Here is a 12,500-nt window from a genome sequence, read left to right on the forward strand (position 1 = left end):
GCTCTGTGGTGGGAGTCGAGCTGGTCAAACTAGAGGTGGTGGCAGAGAGGAGGATGAGAAGGAAGCTGGCCGCTATCCTGGAGAACCCTTCCCACCCCCTCTATGAGGAGCATGCTCAGCGAGCCACAGACTCATACCCCCCCCCCCGGCACACCACTAAGCGCCCCGGCCAGTCCTTCGTGCCGGTGGCCATCAGGCTCCACAACCGTGGGCAGGGACTGCTGCCAACAGCTGGAGAACTAACGGTGGCAGAACTTGAGAACTAATAGGAATGTCTGACCACTAAGTGTGTCTGACTCTTAAACCACCAAAACCTGCACGGACTATAACGTATATCATGCCAGTTATGATACCTCATGTATATTGCACCTTGTGTATACTGTTTACTTCTACTGTTCCTCATAGTATATATTCATATTCAAATTCTGTATTGCCTATATTTATCGTAACATATAATATAACTGATGCAGGGCGGCTGATTGGCACAGTGGGCAAGGCGCTCGCCACTAACGCAGGAGATGCAGCTCTCGGCGTTGCTACCGGCTTGGCCGGCCGTCATACTAACACAATTGGCAAGTGTTAGAGGGTGGGAAAGCCGGTGGATGGGGATTGGACGTTGTGGACAGCGACTCCTACAGGTCGGTTGGGTGACGCCTGTACAGCAGAAACAGGAAGTATCGGGGGCAGCGTGAGCCTCCCACGCGTTACTTCTCGCCGCTGAGAGTTCGAGCTGCTGCGGTGAAAAGATTCGACAGGCTGCCTCCTCGTGTACCGGAGGGGACACGTGATGCAAGGCTTCTATCCTCACTACAGCCGACCAGTGGGAGGCATAGTCTAGCAACGTTCAAGACAGGGGAGGGAAGAATTGGAAATACGAAATTGGGCTATGCAGACTCAATGGCTGCCATACACTGGCACCAGGCACACATCACACTACACAATGGCTGAAAGGCTCAGGAGACGGAGAGCGGGGGGGAGACGGGGTGATAAGGTGGCCTTGATTTCAGAGACCTGATTGGGAATTTTACCCTGCCCATACCTGTACCTCCCCTGCTATGACAGCCGGATAGCTTATATTATCTTATACATACAGACCACTTTGCGAAGGGGTTCTCAAAAGTCATCCTCTAAGCAGTAACGATGCCCGTTTGCTATGTTCTACCGATCCTTGTAGCCTGGGAGACTTTGGGGGCAACAGAGACATCAAGCGTGGCCAGCTTCACTGTGTTGCTTCAGCACTCCTGGACTGAAGGTCATTAACATTAAACGTATTTCACATGTTTAGTTTTTTGGTTGTTTTTTCGTGATGAAATCGTTTTACAGTCAAGTGTAAGCTTACATACCCGGAGCTCTGACAGGTGGCAGCTACCTCCATGACCAATTACCTGTCGCTTTGTCGCTCACAGTCAGTAAACACCCCTGGTGTGTGTCGTATTGTAGGCTTTAATACACTGCATTGTTATTTTTAAAGATTTTTTTAGGGATGTTCGATATTGTTTTTTTTTACCGATACCGATATACCGATATTGTCCAACTCTTCATTTCCGATACCAATATCAACCGATATCAACCGATACCGATATATGCAGGGTTTCCCCCCCCAAAAAACTGAATAATTTAGGTGATTAACATTAAATATCTGTTGTCGTGAATTAACACAACATTATGCATACTTTTGACAATAAATAAAATCAGAATTTGTTCTTACTTGCTTGCCTGGGTAAATAGAGGTTAAATAAATGTGTAAAAAAAAATTATAATAATTTCCGATATCACATTCTAATGCCGATAATATCAGACATTCCTAATTTTTTTATATATATTTTGAGCATAGTGGACACACACACACACACACACACACACACACACACACACACACACACACACACACACACACACACACACACACACACACACACACACACACACACACATACATAGATAGAGAGAGCCACTGACCTGTAGGTTAGCACAGGTGGAGAACACACAAGCGCTGTCAATAGGCTTGATGGCGTTGCCATGGAGAGAGGGGGCGGGCTTGGACATGATTGGCGGTTGGGCGTGGGGGGGAAACGTGACTGGTGGCTCTGTAACTGGAACGATCCCTCCTTCTGAGCCGTAGCCAAACGCCTGGATGGCACTCTCTGTTCAGAGAGGGGAGGGAGGGAGGGAGGGAGGGAGGGAGGGAGGGAGGGAGGGAGGGAGGGAGGGAGGGAGGGAGGGAGGGAGGGAGGGAGGTTGCGAAAGAGGGATGGAGGGAGGGAGGGAGGGAGGGAGGGAGGGAGGGAGGGAGGGAGGGAGAGAGGTAGGAGGGAGGGAGGGAGAGAGGGAGTGACAGGGGCAGGGAGGTAGGGGGGAGGGAGGGAGAGAAAGAGAGGAGAGAGGGAGGGAATGATGGAGGGAGGAGGGAGGGGAGGGGACGGGTGGGGATAGGGGAGGGAGGGGAGGGGGGGAAGAAGAGAGAAAGAGGGGAGGGAGGGAGGGAGGGAGGGAGGGAGGGAGGGAGGGAGGGAGGGAGGGAGGGAGGGAGGGAGGGGGGAGGGAGGGAGAAAGCAGAAATCAGCATGGGAGAGATGGACAGTCACAAAGCACATGAGAGACCATAGTGTGTGTGTGTGTGTGAGAGAGAGAGAGAGAGAGGGAGAGAGAGAGAGAGAAAGACAGAGAGAGAGAGAGAGAGAGAGAGAGAGAGAGAGAGAGAGAGAGAGAGAGAGAGAGAGAGAGAGAGAGAGAGAGTCCTGAAGAGAGGGGGGGGAGCAGATAAGTGAGTAACCCTTTCACTACCACACACTACAGAAGGTTAAACCCTTTCACAGCCGCAGGAAGAATGGTTAACCCTTTCACAACCACACAGTATAGAAGGTTAACCCCCTTCACTACCACACTACAGACAGTAATGAAGGAACTGAGGGGTAGAGGAAGTGATAGTGTAGCTAGGTCAGTGTTATTTAAAGAGAACACCTTGGGACCTGCATGTATTCTCTCTCTCTTTCTTCACCTCTCTCCACTTCCCTCCTCAACCCGTCTCTCTATCTCTCGCTCTGATTTTTTTTTCTGAGCACACACACACACACGCACGCACGCACGCACACACACACACACACACACACACACACACACACACACACACACACACATACACACACACACACACACACACACACACACACACACACACACACACACACACACATAGAGGGGGGCTTCCCACCCTCCAGAACATTTACAACAAGCGGTGCAAGGGGAAGGCTAAGAGAATTATTAAGGACTCGAGCCACCCGAACAACTGCCTCTTTGAACTGCTGCCGTCAGGCAAGCGATACCGGAGTCTTATGGCGAGCACAGAAAGACTCAGAAGGAGCTTCTATCCCCAGGCATCAGGCTGCTAAACGAACAATAATCGCTAAACGAACAATAATCACTATGCAACAACCATCAAATGCACACAGCACACACACCCACACGCACACACACACTCACTCAAACAAACAACACACTGCAGCACCCACTCTCCACACTTTAGATCACACAAACACACTTACACTTTATATTTATTGATAAAGGATTTGCACTACAACTCGTACACCTACTGTGAATTGTACCTAAACTGCACCTCGTCCATTTATGCCTTGCACTATATAGTATTGTATATTAGTACACTGCACAGTATTGTATATTGTATGGTAACTACGTCTACGAACATTGTACATATGTCTAAACTGAACACTGTGACCTCTTTTTTTTCTTCTAATTTTTACTATGTTTTTATTTCATACTTATCTTGTCATGCACAGTCTCTGGAGCGCAACAGTAAGAAGCATTTTGTACAAAAGTATTCTGTACTTCTGTATGACAACTATTAAAGAAACTTGAAACTTGAAACACACACACACACACACACACACACACACACGTCACACTGTACTCCATCAACAGTATCACCAACAGTAGGCTATACACATGTACACACACACACTCCTAATACACACTTTCACTTGTGCAAACACACATACTGTACCATATAACACCCCCCCCCCCCCCCGCAGGTCTCCACTCACTGAGGCAGGTGTTGTGTGTGAAGTCTCGGTGGAAGGCGTCACACTCCTGCTCCTGGTTTCCGGTTCCTCTGCAGGTGCACCAGAGGCCAATGGTGATGTTGGAGGACTGCTGTCACTGTAGTTAGGGGTCACATCCGAGCCTGCAGCCGAGAGAGAGGAGGAGGAGAGAGAGGAGGAGGAGAGAGAGGAGGAGGAGGGGGAGGAGGAGGGGGGGAGAGAGAGGAGGAGGAGGAGGAGGAGGAGGAGGAGGAGGAGGAGGAGGAGGAGGAGGAGGAGGAGGAGGAGGAGAGAGAGGAGGAAGGGAGGAGGAGGAGGAGGAGGAGGAGGAGGAGGAGAAGGAGGAGAGAGGAGGAGGAAAGAGAGAGGATGAGAGAGATGAGAGGAGGAGGAGGATGAGGAGGAGGAGGAGGAGGAGGAGGAGGAGGAGAGGGGAGAGAGAGGAGAAGGAGGAGGATGAGGAGAGAGAAGAGGAGGAAGAGGAGGAGGACGGGGGATAGGGGAGGAGGAGGAGGAGAGAGAGGATGAGGAGGAGGAGGAGGAGGAGGAGAGAGAGGAGGAGGAGATAGAGGAGGATGAGGAGAGGAGGAGGAGAGAGAGGAGAGAGATGAGGAGGAGGAGAGAGAGAGGAGGAGGAGAGAAGAGAGGAGGAGGAGAAGAGAGAGGGGAGGAGGAGGAGGAGAGATATGAGGAGAGAGAGGAGGAGAGAGAGAAGGATGAGCAGGATGGGGGGAGAGAGAGGAGGATGAGGAAAGAGAGGAGCAGGAGGAGAGAGAGGAGGAAGATGAGGAGGAGGAGGAAGAGGGGGGGAGGAGGAGGAGGAGAGAGAGGAGGAGGAGGAGGAGGAGAGAGAGGAGGAGGACAAGGGGGAGGAGGAGGAGAAGGAGGAGGAGGAGAGAGAGGAGGAGGAAGAGGGGATGAGGAGGAGGAGGAGGAGAGAGGAGGAGGAGAGAGAGGAGGAGGAGGAGGCGGAGGATGAGAGAGAGGAGGAGGAGGAGGGGGAGGGGGAGGAGGAGGAGGAGGAGGAGGGGAGGAGGAGAGAGAGGAGGAGGAGAGATAGGAGGATGAGGAGAGGAGGAGGAGGAGAGAGAGGAGAGAGAGAGGAGGAGGAGAGAAAGAGGAGGAGGTGAGAGAGAGAGGAGGAGGAGGAGAAGAGAGAGTAGGATAGCGAGGAGGAGGAGGAGGAGGAGGATAGAGAGGAGGATGGGAGATGAAGAGGATGATGAGGAGGAGGAGGAGGAGGAGGGGGGGAGGAGGAGGGGAATGATAGGAGGAGGAGGAGGAGAGAGAGGAGGATGAGGAGGAGGAGGATAGAGATGAGGAGGAGAAGAGAGAGGAGGAGGATAGAGGAGGATGAGGAGGATGAGGAGAGAGATGAGGAGGAGAGATGAGGAGGAGGAGATGAGGAGGAGAGAGGAGGATGAGGAGAGAGAGGAGGAGGAGAGAGGAGGATGAGGATGAGGATTGAGGAGGAGGAGTTGAGTGGAGGGAGGTGGAGGAGGTGGAGGATAAGAGAGGAGTTAGAGAGGAGGAGGAGGAGGAGGAGGAGGAGGAGGAGGAGGAGGAGGAGAGAAGAAAGAGGAAGAAGAAGAGAGGAAGAAGAAGATAGAAGAGGAAGATGAACACGAAGAAGAAGAGGAAGAAGAGGAAGAGAAAGAAGAAAGAAGAGGAAGAAAAGAAGAAGAAAGAAGAAGGAAGAAGAAGAGGAGGAGGATGAGGAGGAGGATTTGGAGGAAGAGGAGGAATAATGGAGTCAGGGCAATGAGAATGAGGAAGGAAGTTGATAAATGGAAAAAAGAGCGGAAGGAGGATTTTTGCAATTTACTAAAGTAATAATGACTTGTGTGATTTCCAGTGGTAGGTTCTGTAGCGAGAGACTGGCGGTCTGTTGGTCTAATCAACTGATAATTCACCAGGACATTTGAACCGAGGAAACACTGTATTTAACTTAGCGCGGATTAGAAAACAACAGGCTCATCCGTCAAGCGGCTTACTGACGCCTTATTAAGACATATTCTGAGACGTAGTTTCAGCTGTGTGTTGCCTGCGCGTCAGATAGGATAGTTTCATACAGCTCCTTACAGTTCATTCAGTTATAAACCTAGAAAATTATTCAAGACATTAACCCTTTCACTACCAAACTACAGAAGGTTAACCTTTCGCTACCACACTACAGACGGTTTAAGTGTGGTAGTGCAAGGGTTAACCTTCTGTAGTGTGGTTGTGAAAGGGTTAACCCTTTGTCTGTATCGCCGCAGTGAAAGGGTTAACCCTTTGGTAGTGTGGTAGTGAAAGGGTTCAAATAAAACATAACCACTGTATATAATATATATATACTCTCACCTATATTACTGTAACACTAGACAATATGAAAAGTCATTGCATAAGTATGCATAATTATGTCATAAATATTGCATGTGAAATATTGAGCAATGGACATGACATAGACATGTGTTTCTTGTCCTGACTAACTGTCCAGTTATGCAAACAACAGAATGACTATTAGGGGTCAATGCACAGCAGGGGGTGAGCCCAGCTGAATATCCTAACTGAATTACATACTGTAGCTTTTTGGAATGAAACCCACAATTAGCCCCAATGTCATAACTGACGTGTTCAACTTACCAATGAGGCCGACGTATGCCATGAGGCAGCCATGGTAGTTGTCATGCGGGCAGCTGGTGACCGTGTGAGGTGTCATCTGACAATTCATATGGAAATCAGCCAGCCTCGACCTGCACAACAACACACAACACAGTGATATCAGATCTACACAACAACAACAACAACACACTAATATCAGATCTACACAAGAAGAAACACAGTGATATCAGACCTACACAACAACAACAACAACACACTAATATCAGACCTACACAACAACAACAACAACACACTAATATCAGACCTACACAACAACAACAACAACAACAACAACAACAACAACAACAACAACAACAACAACAACAACAACATACTAATATCAGACCTACACAACAACACAGTAATATCAGACCTACACAACAACAACAACAACAACAACAACAACACAGTAATATCAGACCTACACAACAACAACACAGTAATATCAGACCTACACAACAACAACAACAACAACAACAACAACAACAACAATAACAACAACAACAACAACAACAACAACAACAACAACAACAACACAGTAATATCAGACCTACACAAAAACAACACACTAATATCAGACCTACACAACAACAACAACAACAACAACACACTAATATCAGACCTACACAACAACAACACACTAATATCAGATCTACACAACAACACAGTAATATCAGATCTACACAACAACAACACACTAATATCAGAGCTACACAACAACAACACACTAATATCAGAGCTACACAACAACAACACACTAATATCCGGGCCCCGTTCCCCGTACCTGGCTAACTGAGTTAGCCGGATCATTTTCAGCATAGCTTGACTTAAGCCAGACATTTCCATTCCCCGACGTCGGATTTTCTAAATCGCCATGGTAACAGATCAGAAAGTTTGAACCTGGTCGAGGGCAGGGTTAAGTTCAGTTAGCTGGATGAACCATGGCCACGCCCCCGCAAAGAAATGCCAGCTCGCTTCCTGAAATATTTCTCACAGTCTAGATCCCATTATGCCATTCTGAATTATGTTTTTGTGCTTCGTTTGAAATGTAAAATAATAGGCCTACCTAAAATGCTGATAATAAATCATATTCAGCCTATGAATTGACTTTGTCCTATATAATGCACATCATATTTATACGGATACGGCGCTCGCAACATACACAGTTATTTTAATAACGGACTAAACGGATCATTGCAAATGTGAATCCCGCAGGGATATTTTAATGAATGAAACCTATCGGGTGTTTGGCTCTGATTAGTATATATAATATTCTTCGCTGTGTATTTGCTTAACGGAGCACCCGGATGCGTTTCATTCAAGCGTCTATGCGCGGATTGTGGATATGAATTATGAGGAATCTGAATCTGTGGAGTATTTAATTGTATCACTGTCACTGTGACAGTGTCACACGTTATTGTGATATTGTAACTGGGATTGAAATATATGAGGAGATGCGCTGTTTGATGGATTTGATGACGTGACGTGACTTGATAAATTGAATGAGCCTTTGACGTTTTTGATGAATTAATTTGAGAAAATGCATTTATCTTTTCAAGCACTGTTATCTGATGATGAACATGAGGTGTCACTGGTATAAACCAAAGGGTAATCAATTCAATGCATGTATGGATTAGGTCCGAAACAGATTAAAACCTAATTAATAGTGTAACTGCAAGCCTCCCTCCAAGCCTCTCTTTGCAAACCATGTATTTATATAGTACATAATACCTAAGCACATACAGTACAGATATCCTCATAATATAATTTGTATCAATTAGATATACTATTTGGGCTTATTTTCGCTAGCAATATCTCATTTGATTATTAATTCCATAAGCCTACTGCCAGCAGGCACGTTTAAAGAAATATAATCTGATTGATTGGGGTAATGAGGGACTTAAAATTAGCCTATAGATTATGCATTTAACTTGTCGGCGAGGCTATTGAGCCGTACTGCATTGTACCCATTCTGCAATCTGTTAATAAAGTTTTAAATCAATCAATCAATCAATGCCGTTAGAAGATCAGGATTTCTGCGATCGACACCTGCTGTCTTTTCAGCTGAGGCGGCCGCTCGCAATTATCCTGAGTCTCAAGTCTGGTTCAAATGAACAAGACTGAATCCACCTTCGAGGAACAGGAACATCCCGGATTCAAACATCGGGTTAATTGAATCTGGATAATGGGACTTTTGATCGACTTAGTTGAACCAGGTACGGGGAATAGGGCCCAGATCTACACAACAACACACTAATATCAGACCTACACAACAACACACTAATATCAGATCTACACAACAACAACAACACACTAATATCAGATCTACACAACAAAACACTAATATCAGACCTACACAACAACACACTAATATCAGATCTACACAACAACAACACACTAATATCAGACCTACACAACAACACAGTGATATCAGATCTACACAACAACACAGTAATATCAGACCTACACAACAACACAGTCATATCAGACCTACACAACAACACAGTCATATCAGACCTACACAACAACAACACACTAATATCAGACCTACACAACAACACAGTCATATCAGACCTACACAACAACAACACACTAATATCAGACCTACACAACAACACACTAATATCAGATCTACACAACAACACAGTGATATCAGACCTACACAACAACACAGTAATATCAGATCTACACAACAACAACACACTAATATCAGACCTACACAACAACAACACACTAATATCAGATCTACACAACAACACAGTGATATCAGAGCTACACAACAAGACAGTAACATACTTTCTGCTTTCTTGCTGTCGGCTGCTTTTTTGCTACCTTAACGTTAAAATTAATGATTAATTATAACCCTTTCAACTCAAAATAGTCAGTATGTTAACTTCCAGTTCCTATGGTACTTCTCTAGAACTGTGAATCTACATTATTCTGATTTAATGACCGCAGTGCATCGTCAAAAGGACTAGCATAGCAGGATCCTCTCTGTGGGAGGACTAGGGAGATGAAGGGAGACGAGGGAGTCTCCGTCTTATCAGCTAAACACACACAGTGTGTCTCCGAGCCAAGACGGCTGTCGGCACCTGGAGAGAGGATTGCACTGCTGAAGGCGAGGATATTTCATAAAGAGACAGTACCCTAGAGACCCCGGTTGTGACCCCGACCAGCGAAGGACAACGAGGCCCACCATCACCAGCTACGTGACTAGCGTAGCCTGGCTTAGCTTCAGTTTAGCCTAGTTTAGTTTAGCCTAGCCGCCTGAAGAGACTGGAGAAATAAGGCAAGATGACGACATACACTGTCCCTCCAGACTGTATTAGTTGTCTTAACTTCAAAGAAGTGGAACCACAGTGGTTACCAGCTCATAGCTCTATGCTGGAATAATGAAATATGGAATCTTGCAACCACTAAAGAAAAACGTGAGTACACAAGTTCAAGTTCAACTCATGTTCAAACCTGTTACTCTATTTCATTAGCCCGAAAAGTGATTTTTTTGCATTAGTAACTTCTAATGTTATCTTTCAAAAGAGACCAGGGCCCTATTCCCCGTACCTGGTTCAACTAAGTCGATCAAGAGGGCCATTATCCAGCTTCAGTTAACCCGATGTTCGAAGCCGGGATTTTCATGTTCCTCGAAGGTGGATTCAGTCTCGTTAACTAGAACCAGACTTGAGACCCAGGATAAGTGCGCGCGGCCGCTTCAGTTGAAAAGCCATCACGTATCGATAGCAGAGATCCTGATCTTTTAACGGCATTGATTGATTAATTGATTTAAAACTTTATTAACAGATTGCATTACGGCTCAATAGCCTCGCCGACAAGTTAAATGCGTTATCTATAGGCTAATTTTAAGTCCCTCATTACCCCAATCAATCAGATTATATTTCTTTAAACTTGCCTGCTGGCAGTAGGTTTATGGAATGGATAATCAAATGAGATCTTGCTAGCGAAAATAATTAGTTAAACTGTTATACGGAATAAGGACACGGCTCTCTTACCCATTGATTGATGTATGGTGGATCTTTTACTTATCTACACTGTGGTGTAACGGTGTCTGCTTTTGACTTTCACACAGGCGGCCCGGGTTCGAATCCCACTTCTCCTAGTCTTTTCCTTCTTTTTGCAATGTAGGAATAATTCAATTTGGTGCACGTTGAGAGCTATATAAAGAATGACATCATCAATGCATGTAGATTTATAATATTTTAACTTAAAACTAGGCTACTTCTGCGTATAATCATTAATATTATATTCCAAAAAATTATATTGGAAACACGGGGTTTCAAACACCGGTCGACACGGGGTTTCAAACACCGGTCGCCCGGTTGGCAGGATTGTGCACTACCGCTGCGCCACTGTGCCAGATCGGATAAATTCATTGTTTATACATTAATGAACGAGAGACCCGTGTTTAGAATATTCTTTATTTTGAATGAAGTTTTATCTCTTTATTCTCATTCATTAATGTGACGTCAACGGCTCATTCAATTTCTCAAATCCGTCAAACAGCGCATCTCATCAGACATTTTAATCCCAGTTACAATATCACACAAAATCCACAATCCACGCATAGACACTTCAATTTTATGCTTGAATGAAACAAAAATCCAGGCGCTCCTCTCCTTCCTCGCTCCTCATCCACAGCGGAGAATATGAAAGGAATCAGAGCCAAACGAGCGATAGGTTTCAATCATTAAGGATATCCCCGCGGGATTCACATTTGCAATGCTGCGCGTTGTTAAAATAACCACATAATGTGTACATTGCACCGAGCGAGCGCCACGGTATAATATAACGTGCATTATTTAGGACAAAGTGAATTTAGTATCAGCATTTCGGGTCTATTTTACATTTCAAAAGCCCCCTCTGGAAGAATGGAGCACAAAAACGTAATTCAGAATGGTATAATGCAGATCGTAGACTGTGGGAATAATTTCAGGAAACGGGCTGTCACTTCTTTGCGGGGGCGTGGCTATGGTTCATCCGGCTAACTTGAACTTAAACCCTGCTCTCGACCAGGCTCAAACTTTTTGATCTGTTGTCATGGTGATTTAGACAATCCAGCTTCGGGGAATGGGAAAGTCCGGCTTAAGTCAGACTTCACCGAAAGTTATCCGGCTAACTCAGTTATCCAGGTACGGGGAACGGGGCCCAGGTTCATGCATGTGCTATAAGTATAAAGTATAAAGCTAAGCTTTGCAAAAAAAGTATGCAGTCCTCAAGTTCAAGTAAAATAAATTGCCACTTTTCTGCCCGCCTGTTAAGAGGATAAAGAAAACAACATCTTAGAAGTCTTTCATCAGGTTTCAGAAGATACCACAGTACGGAGACTGCTCTCAAAGTAGTGACCTCAGACTCAACTCTGATGCAAATTAAATCTCCATCCTTATCCTATTAGATCCCAGTGCAGCTTTTGATACTATTGATCACAATTCACAACATCCTAATGAATCGACTTGAAAAGCGTATTGGTTTCTTTGGCTGTGTGTTGAACTGGATCAAAACATATCAGAGGAAGGATGTTTTATGTTAATGTAGGAGACCATACATCAGAGAAACAGGAACGCTGCTATGGGGTTGCAAAAGGCAGCTGTTTAGGTCCATTACTCTTTTCTCTCTATATGCTACCGCTCAGCGACATCATCATAGAGTATATGGTATAGATTTCCACAGCTATGCGGATGATACACAATTGTACATATCCGCTGAACCAAATGATGCGACAGCCATAAACTCCATTACCAACTGCCTGTCAGCAATAAACAAATGGATGAATGATAACTTTCTCGAATT

The 12,500-nt window shown here is 45.4% G+C and overlaps 1 pseudogene across 1 annotated transcript in view; it reads right to left on the minus strand.

Annotated features, from left to right (window-relative positions):
* The window catches only part of LOC311237216 (GDNF family receptor alpha-2-like), a 183,003-nt pseudogene that overhangs the window by 733 nt on the left and 169,770 nt on the right, over positions 1-12,500 (minus strand). The window contains exons 5-7 of the transcript XR_014621087.1: positions 6,681-6,790; positions 4,059-4,198; positions 1,960-2,144 (exon numbers count right to left, since the gene is read on the minus strand). The product of XR_014621087.1 is annotated as a GDNF family receptor alpha-2-like (transcript). The remainder of the gene's footprint in view (positions 1-1,959; positions 2,145-4,058; positions 4,199-6,680; positions 6,791-12,500) is intronic.

Source organism: Notolepis coatsorum (assembly GCF_963971535.1).
Source record: "Notolepis coatsorum genome assembly, chromosome: 11".
Taxonomy (NCBI): domain Eukaryota; kingdom Metazoa; phylum Chordata; class Actinopteri; order Aulopiformes; family Paralepididae; genus Notolepis; species Notolepis coatsorum.